The sequence below is a fragment of the Nothoprocta perdicaria genome, unplaced genomic scaffold (genome assembly GCF_003342845.1).
Source record: "Nothoprocta perdicaria isolate Ctin4 unplaced genomic scaffold, notPer1 scaffold_177, whole genome shotgun sequence".
NCBI lineage: Eukaryota > Metazoa > Chordata > Aves > Tinamiformes > Tinamidae > Nothoprocta > Nothoprocta perdicaria.
The window spans coordinates 849498-857177 of NW_020454949.1; the positions used below are offsets into that span (position 1 = coordinate 849498).

The following is a 7680-nucleotide window of genomic DNA, read 5'->3' on the forward strand; positions in this document are numbered from 1 at the left end:
GCGCCCCGCGGGCAGGCCGCGGCCCCGAGCGAGCCCCGCGCCCCGCGGGCAGGCCGCGGCCCCGCGCCCCGCGTTATTCCTCGGGGCGATTCGGGTGCTGCGGCAACAGCGATCGCCTCTCCGACATGGCCAAGCCGACCAAGAGTTCAACGAAATGAGCCTAAACTCAAACCTGACACAGGGGACCCGCCGGGGTCAGTCCCGCCATTTACACCAAGACTGACGTTTGATCGCAATTTTACATGAATTTGGCTTTTAGAAGAAGTGAAGATTTCTAATAACCGAGGGAACAAAATAGGGAATGAGGAAACTAGGAATAGTACCTTCAACCTGACAACGGCTGAGACAAATTTTCTGCCTGTATTTCAAGCTTACAGGCACATGCAGAAATTGGAAAGTTTGTCAGACCAGAGAAAAGTTTAGCTCTTCCCCCTTTCGGAGCCAAAACCCACTCTTAAGACAAGTACTTTTTAAACAAGAGGGGCTAAGTGAAATAAAGTATCTTCCTGCAGCGCGTTATATGTTTACAGAGAAGCAAAACACTGAGTCCAAGCAAGAAAAGAGATGTAGAAAATGAGCTCCCCAACAGATCATGGGGAGAACTGTAAAAGAAGAGGGATAAAAGAAAAATCTCCCACGAAAAATTAGCCCAAAGCTGCATTTCAAAGGCTGCTCGCAGTTAAATATCACAAGTGGCCCAAGGAGCAAGGACGAGCCGACAGCGCAGAACAAAGTGGGCACTATTTCCTTGCCCGTCTTCACAAGGAAACCTTCACTTCAGCCTCTGTTGCCTACGTGGATCCAATTCTCCTCTTTACCTTTTTAGCGTCTCCCCTCTCCCTTAGCAAACGCAACTTAAAATGAACACGTGGCAATTTTTTTTTTTTTTTTTTATAAATAAAAAGATGCTGCCAGAGTTCTCATACACCACACATCATATAGCTTGGAAACCCAAGGGACATGCCCCCCTTCCCTTTTTGTATTTTTTTTTTTTTTTTTGTATTATTTAGGGATTCTAAAAGCTTACCCTGTCCTTAAACTCGAATCTGCCCCCAGGGTCCCTGGCACGCTCCTGCAGGTATTCGCAGGCCAGTGGGATTTAGGTACCTGCTTACCAYGGTTTAGCGATGGCAACCACTCCTTTTCCCAGAGGCTGAACGTAGGAAAACAGATAGAGCAAACAGAGGAGAGGAAAAGAAAATGGCTAGAAAATACATGAGACAACCTAAGAGACAATATTTATGGGAGAAAGGAGGGTGGCATGGAGAGGATCTGCAATTTAAGTGTGGAAACTGTAAGCAGATGCAGAGGGTTTTTTTCTTTTTTAATTTTAATGCTGTTTATCTGCTTTTAGTCCAGGTCTTGCACAGAAAAGCCTAAGCGAGGTTGCTCATGGCTCCTCTGAAGCTTTTAAAGGTTGCTCAGCTACTAATATTTATGGGATAACGAAGACTTACGGGAATGTCAGTGCTTCATTTTTATAAACTTTATCCRTTCCCTGGTATGCTTTCCTTACTGCTGCAGTTCCTCGAGCCATGCAGCTCCACAAGGCCCTTCCAATGGGAAGGATTTTTATTTCTGTYTTTTGGTGACCATGAGCAATTTGAAAATAAGAGCCTTGAGAGCTGCATCATGAGCGTAAAACAACCCCTCCTCCCAAAAACTAATAAGAGAGTTAAACTTGCAAGGAGGACTACCAATTTGTCTGTAGAGGGATTGACTTGAAATTGTGGAAACCTTCTGTTTGGCAGCATTTCCTTCTGAAAAGGCAATGAGGGTGGCGTCCAACAAAGCAACGGCAGGCCCCTCGCTTCTGGTCCTGCCTTTCCCTTTGTCCTATTCACAGCACACACGACAGGGGCTCAGCTCGGCTGCAGCTGAGAGCTAATTCCTAATCTCTGCCGGGCCAAGCGAATGGCTCTCGGTGTATTCGGCAGAATTCCATCACGGTGATCCGAACCGACAGCGAGAGTGCTAGACACCGCTCTTCTAGTTCCATGAAGCCCTTCCRAGCCTGAGGTGAAAAGAGAAGCGAGCAAAGTCACTTCCACCCATAACAACTTTAATACTATTTTTTGCTTGGAGAACGGGAGCCTTTCAGCTCTCACCCTGTTTGGCCCCAGGTTTGGGTTGGATTTAGAAGGGTAGATGGGTTGTTTTAGGTAGAATTCTTTTCTGCTTTGATACTTGCAACCCTCCACCCACACGCTGTTCTTGTCTCTCCTGAACAAGCTGGGGAATGCCCTGAATAGCAACAGCTTTCAGATAGAGTTTGGGGAGGGTTAAAATGTCTTTTATTGCCAAGAACTTGTGAACTTCTGTAGACACTTGCTGTTTCCTCTCTTTCAGCCACAGCTCTGCATCAATCAGCAGAGCCAGCAACTTCATGTTTTAACTTCGCAAACTTGTTTATAAGAGCAGACATGGGTTGTTTTTAGCTCTCCTCGCTGCTATTTAGCTAGCTCTGCTTATAACCAAGTTGCTTRATTACACTGCGCTGTCCGCCAGGGCCTCACAGAGTCCCCATAAACCCATGCCACCGATTCTCAGGAGACCGTAGCAACTCCACACTGAAGATACAAACACAGGCAACAATAAGTCAGGGTTTTTTTTTCCTCCTTCCTCACCCCATCTGCTCCCTGAGTTGTTCTCCTTGGCTTTCCTTTCTCCTGTTGCATGGCAGGTTTACCTTCTGCTTTATCACTTGAGCAGAGATAAGGGTGAGCTTTACTTTTCACCGGGCGCTGGAACCAAGCTTTCAAAGAGCGGAGAGAAGGGCAGGGAAGGTCGGATGAGCGCTAGGGCCTCCAGCACCCGCAGGGAGACACAACCAGCCCTGGCTCCTCTGCTCCTTGCCCAAGCTTGTGAGTGGGGATGAATCCAGTTCAATAACTTCTGGCGTCTCATCCCAACGGGGTTTCTTCAGCATTGCCTCTGTTGCTTGGGATCAACTCCTTGGTCTCCTCCTCCTTTCTCCTGACGTGCCCCACATATCTGTCCCATGCCCTCTGTCCCTGTTCCTGCCTCACGGCCAGCCCCAGGCTTTGTTTGTCCCTCATCTCTGGCAAACGCCCAGTTGATTTTGCGAAATATCCAGCYTAACTGGCAGTGCCCAGAGCCGCGGGGCTAACACGCTGGCAATGGAGGCAGCAAGCGCTTTTGAGGGTGGAGCTGTCTGAACTGAGCAAGGGGCAACAAAGTCCTCCACATTCTTCCAAAACGGGACAGGGACCGATGCCCTCACCCTGTGCCAGTGTCACAAACCAGCCCACGTTGGAGTGATGCAACAGCACTCCAGTTAACCAGTCCCTGAGAACATGCTGGGGRTAGTTTTTGGAAAGTTCACCCCACCTGATCTATTTCAAGACAGGAGGCCAGTGACCTCTCTTCAAGTCACAAGTCCTGAGTGGACCTTATCCTCTAGACTGCCTGTGGGCTCTGACACAGACCCCAACAAGAAGTTATCAGCTCAACACTACAGGGAAATAGCACTAAGCTGAGCTGTAACAGCCAAAATGCTGTTGGATTTGAAGCTCTTTCCTCCCCTAAATCAATARCTGCTTGGATTTATGACCACAAAATAGGCAGCAGCAACGCAGCAGTATGTAGATATCAAGAAAATAGCACTCATTTCTATTTTCATTCATGGATGTTCGCCATGCAGACAAGAAGCATCGGCTACACACTTGTGACACATACGGCTGCTCTTGGTGCTTACTATAATCATCCAGATCTGTGACACATGTTTAGACACAAGTCATTTATTGATTTGTTGGGTGGTTGTTTTCCTTTAATAAATAAATCTAGCAGCCGAATCCAAAAGCATTTCCAAAGCGGTTCTTTCCCAAAAATGCAAAATCCTTAACAAAGTTGCTGGAAATCACCTGCAGTCTCTGCTGAGACTAAAGGAATCGGGAACCACTTTCGTTTTGCATCAACAGACAAATCCATTTCATTTTGCACTTCAATTAAGCACCGCTGCTTAGGGGAGGCTGCATGTGTAACACCGAGCTATTCAGCACTTACTGGGCTGCAAACTGGGCACAGCAGCAGTAAAARACAAGGATGTCCACCAGCTAGTTCTAGCAGCTCCGACAAAATCGGGATGCTTTCCTTTGAAAGGAAGCTGATATTTCTGCTGGGAGGGTCCATCTAGCTAGAAACACCCAAAAATATCTATACAAATTTTAAAATAAGTCACCTGAGAGAAAACACAATCATTTCAGTTTGAACAGACACAGGTTTCTTATGAAATAAAACCACTCACCACAGTCCAACTTTCTCTGTTTRGAATTAAATTCTTAAACATAGAAATTTTCTAGCTATCTCTACTCCCTTATACAATAACTAGTCTAAATAAAGAAGCTTTTCCATTTTTTTCTCTTAGCTTTATCTAGAACTTTTTCTCCTTATTTACTGACACCTCTTTTTTCACCTCTCCATAACGCTAGGTGCATTTTCACTGCAGCCACGGGAGCTGCAGGCTGCCAGTTCGTAGAAGGAAGATGGGCAAAACGTAGGATTTTTCCATCTCAAATGCTAGCGTAACATGCAAGATTCACATAGGAGGCTTTTAAGACTCAGAATAGCTCCTAGAGCAAATCAAACAGAGCCTGAAACAAAGCAAGACACCAGCAAAGAACCACGGCGCAGCAACACAATACGATGTAAAGCTCTCCTCTTTCAAGGTTACRGCAATCAGAAACAGGAACAGAGGCCTAATCCTGCAGCTGGTCTTCCCTCTTCTATCTCTTCCTTGGCAATTTGGGCATTTTAATACAAATAACACCTACTTACTCCTTGCGCAGATRTTGCAAAAGGTTCAGAGGCTCTCGGGCTCTCTGTAACGCACCCGGTGACAAGTTGGACTTGTTACATCCTGGGCAAACTTGCCTGTCCCAGCCCACTTGAGAAATCCCTGTTGCAATTCCCACAGCCTTGGTCAGGATTAGAATTCATTTCTAGAGGGATCCTGCTCTGGAGGGGATGCTGTTATAGTGTTTTATCCATAGGGTGCTAAGGACCTTGCAATTCCTGCCATGGTGCCTCTCCAGATCACACCTGGGTGTCCAGTCCTGCTAAGAAGGAGCCTGATGCTCTGTAATTTATCTCCCTCTGGATACCAGGAAAGTGCAAAGGCACTTTCTAGACCCCATCTTGACCACTCTCCAGTTTACAAACACCTGCAAGGAYGCTGTTATTTCATTTTAAAAGTTTTATATGGTGTATTCTTGTATACAAAATAAAGTCGAACTGCTACTGAACCACATTTGCAGCAGAAAGAAACAAAATTCTCAGAAACCTTACAGTCTGCAGGAATTGTTGGTTTGAGTGGTCAGATATACCTCCCAGTCACACCAAGAGCCTTCTCCAGCCATATACAGACGTTCATTTTAAATGCAAAAAAAAAGCCCACAGAATGGCCTCAATGCTGCCGTTTTCTCTTATAGCCATTTTGACTTGTAGTACTTGGGTAAATTCCAAAAATATCGATGGCAAAACAGACCCMCCACGCATCTGTCCCAGGTCAACATGGGTCTGAACACACACTGCTCATATGGGGAACAGCGGTATCAATTCTAGTATCTAGTATTTCTAAAGAAATCCATAGATTTCTCTTCCTCTCGATCCTATTGTCTTAATTAGCAGTTTAATGGGAAGTGAAAGCAAGACTAGCCAGTTTACCAAGAGCAAGTGCTGTTATTCTATTAAAAAAATAAGTTACTATGGTTATCATAGGGTTGCCGGACATAAACTCATTCCAGTTCTGGATCACAAGGAAATCCCTTCCCTTTCCTCTCATCTCCTCCTTCATGATCCCAATCTAGAAAGAAAGACGACTCATGAAAAAGGAGGGAATATCATGACCTTTATAACATCATAAACCTTTATAAAATGCAGAGTCAGAAAACCTTCGATATTTCCAGCATGACCACGGGATGGGAAGGAAAGAGGACAAGAAATAAGCTTAACTTGCATCAAAGACCTGAACAGCAGCATGTGCAAAACACTGGAGCGATTTATACAGAACAAATATAAGCACTTTTCCTTAACCACACCTTAAAAAAAAAAAAAAAAAAAAAAAAAAATCACTACAAAGGTCCTTCGGAGAACAACCCAGGCCTCCTAAATGCAGCCTTAACAGCAAATCTCAGACTAGAAAACTGCAATGCCTCTTCCAACAAAGATCATGGGCCTCCGGATACCGTCACCTCTGCGTCTGGAGCTCTTCCTGTGGCTGTCATTCTGATCTGTGAAAAAAACACTGGAGCACAGTGGGATTTTTGGAAGGAAAAGGGTTGAGAAGGTGGGTAACCTTCTTGGGGCCACTCTGCATTCAGTTCTTTGTACAAACAGGAAGATGGCTGTTTCTAACAGCTTCAATCTAAACAAAGGTCTGCAGATGCACAGCTTTGACAGATGTATGGCTATAGATTAGGTTACTGCTTCCTTTCCTGTCTCTGATGCATATTCCTGTACCAGAGGCTGGGATATCCAATGTGAAGTGTCATCTGTGATACGATATCATCTATGAACCACTACCCTGGCCCTCAGTTTTCAGCACAGGTTGGAGGAAGAAAAAAAGGGGGGGAAAAAAAAAAAACCCACACTACCACCAACAAAAATGCCAGATACAAAGAAAATAGTCCTTAGTCTTTGCTAGTCTTCTGACTAGCAAGGAGCAATAGGGATCATTTAGAACCATAGTGTGSGCAATGCAGTCACTGGGCAGCGGAAAAGCCTTGCTGAACAGCAAGTAGGCAATAAAGCACTGTAGCACACACTACACATACACTTTTCTCTCCCATTACACAGTGCTACAGGAAAAGCAGCGATTCCAGAGCACTTGGGGACAGCAAGGGACTTTAACCTTCGCCTCCCAGCACAGAGCTGGAGATTCAGCTCCTGGAACTCGAGCCCAGGGGTGACTTGGAGAGGCTCAGCCTCACCTCTCATGGGCCAGGACAGGCTCAGGCAGGGCTGAGGCCGTCAATGAGGCCAAATCACGTTATCTGTAGCCAAGCCCGGCCCGGGCCTGTTGAACTCAYTGCACTCGCGCTGCTCTAGGGACACCCGTCAGAGAAGCTTCTAGAGGCGCCGTTTCCCCGCTCGGCCAGGCCTCAAGGGCGGGTGGAGACGCTGGGAGGCCCCTCGTCCCGCGCGGAGGCCACGGCGAGGGGCGCGGGCCGTGACTCAGGCCCTTCCCCTCAGCGCCCCCGCCGTCTCGATGGTAGCCGGGGACACAAGGGGGACCTGCCGGGGCGGCACGTGGCCCAGGCGGCGCCAATGGCGAGAGCCGCCACCATAGAGAACCCGCCGGACCTGCCGCCCACCGCGCCCGTCTCTCTGCTGCCGCCATCTTGTCGGAGGAGGCTGGGACCGAGCCGGCCCTCCTGCCCCGCCGCCACCGCAGCGCCATCCCTTGCCCCGCTGCCGCCCCCACACAACCCCCGCGCGGCCGCCGCCGCCGYTCGCCGGGCGCCGCGGAGGCCGTTACCTCTAGTGGGCCCGCAGCGAAGCCTAGGCTGGGTACGAGGCCGAGGCGCCCGCCGCCATCTTGGCAAAGAAGAGCGCTCGGCGCGACCTACCCGCATAAGGGCGGCCCCTCCCGCACGTCCCCGTGCCCGGGCGGGTCGCTATGGCGACGGGCGGCGCGCGCATGCGCGCGGCGGCCCCGCC

At 48.2% G+C, this 7680-nt stretch overlaps 1 protein-coding gene across 1 annotated transcript in view; it reads right to left on the reverse strand.

The window, feature by feature from the left end:
• The window catches only part of HDLBP (high density lipoprotein binding protein), a 24031-nt gene extending 16364 nt beyond the window's left edge, over positions 1–7667 (reverse strand). The window contains exon 1 of the mRNA XM_026036387.1: positions 7499–7667. The gene's annotated coding sequence lies outside the window, so the exon portion shown is untranslated. The remainder of the gene's footprint in view (positions 1–7498) is intronic.
• Between the last annotated feature and the right edge of the window lie 13 nt (positions 7668–7680).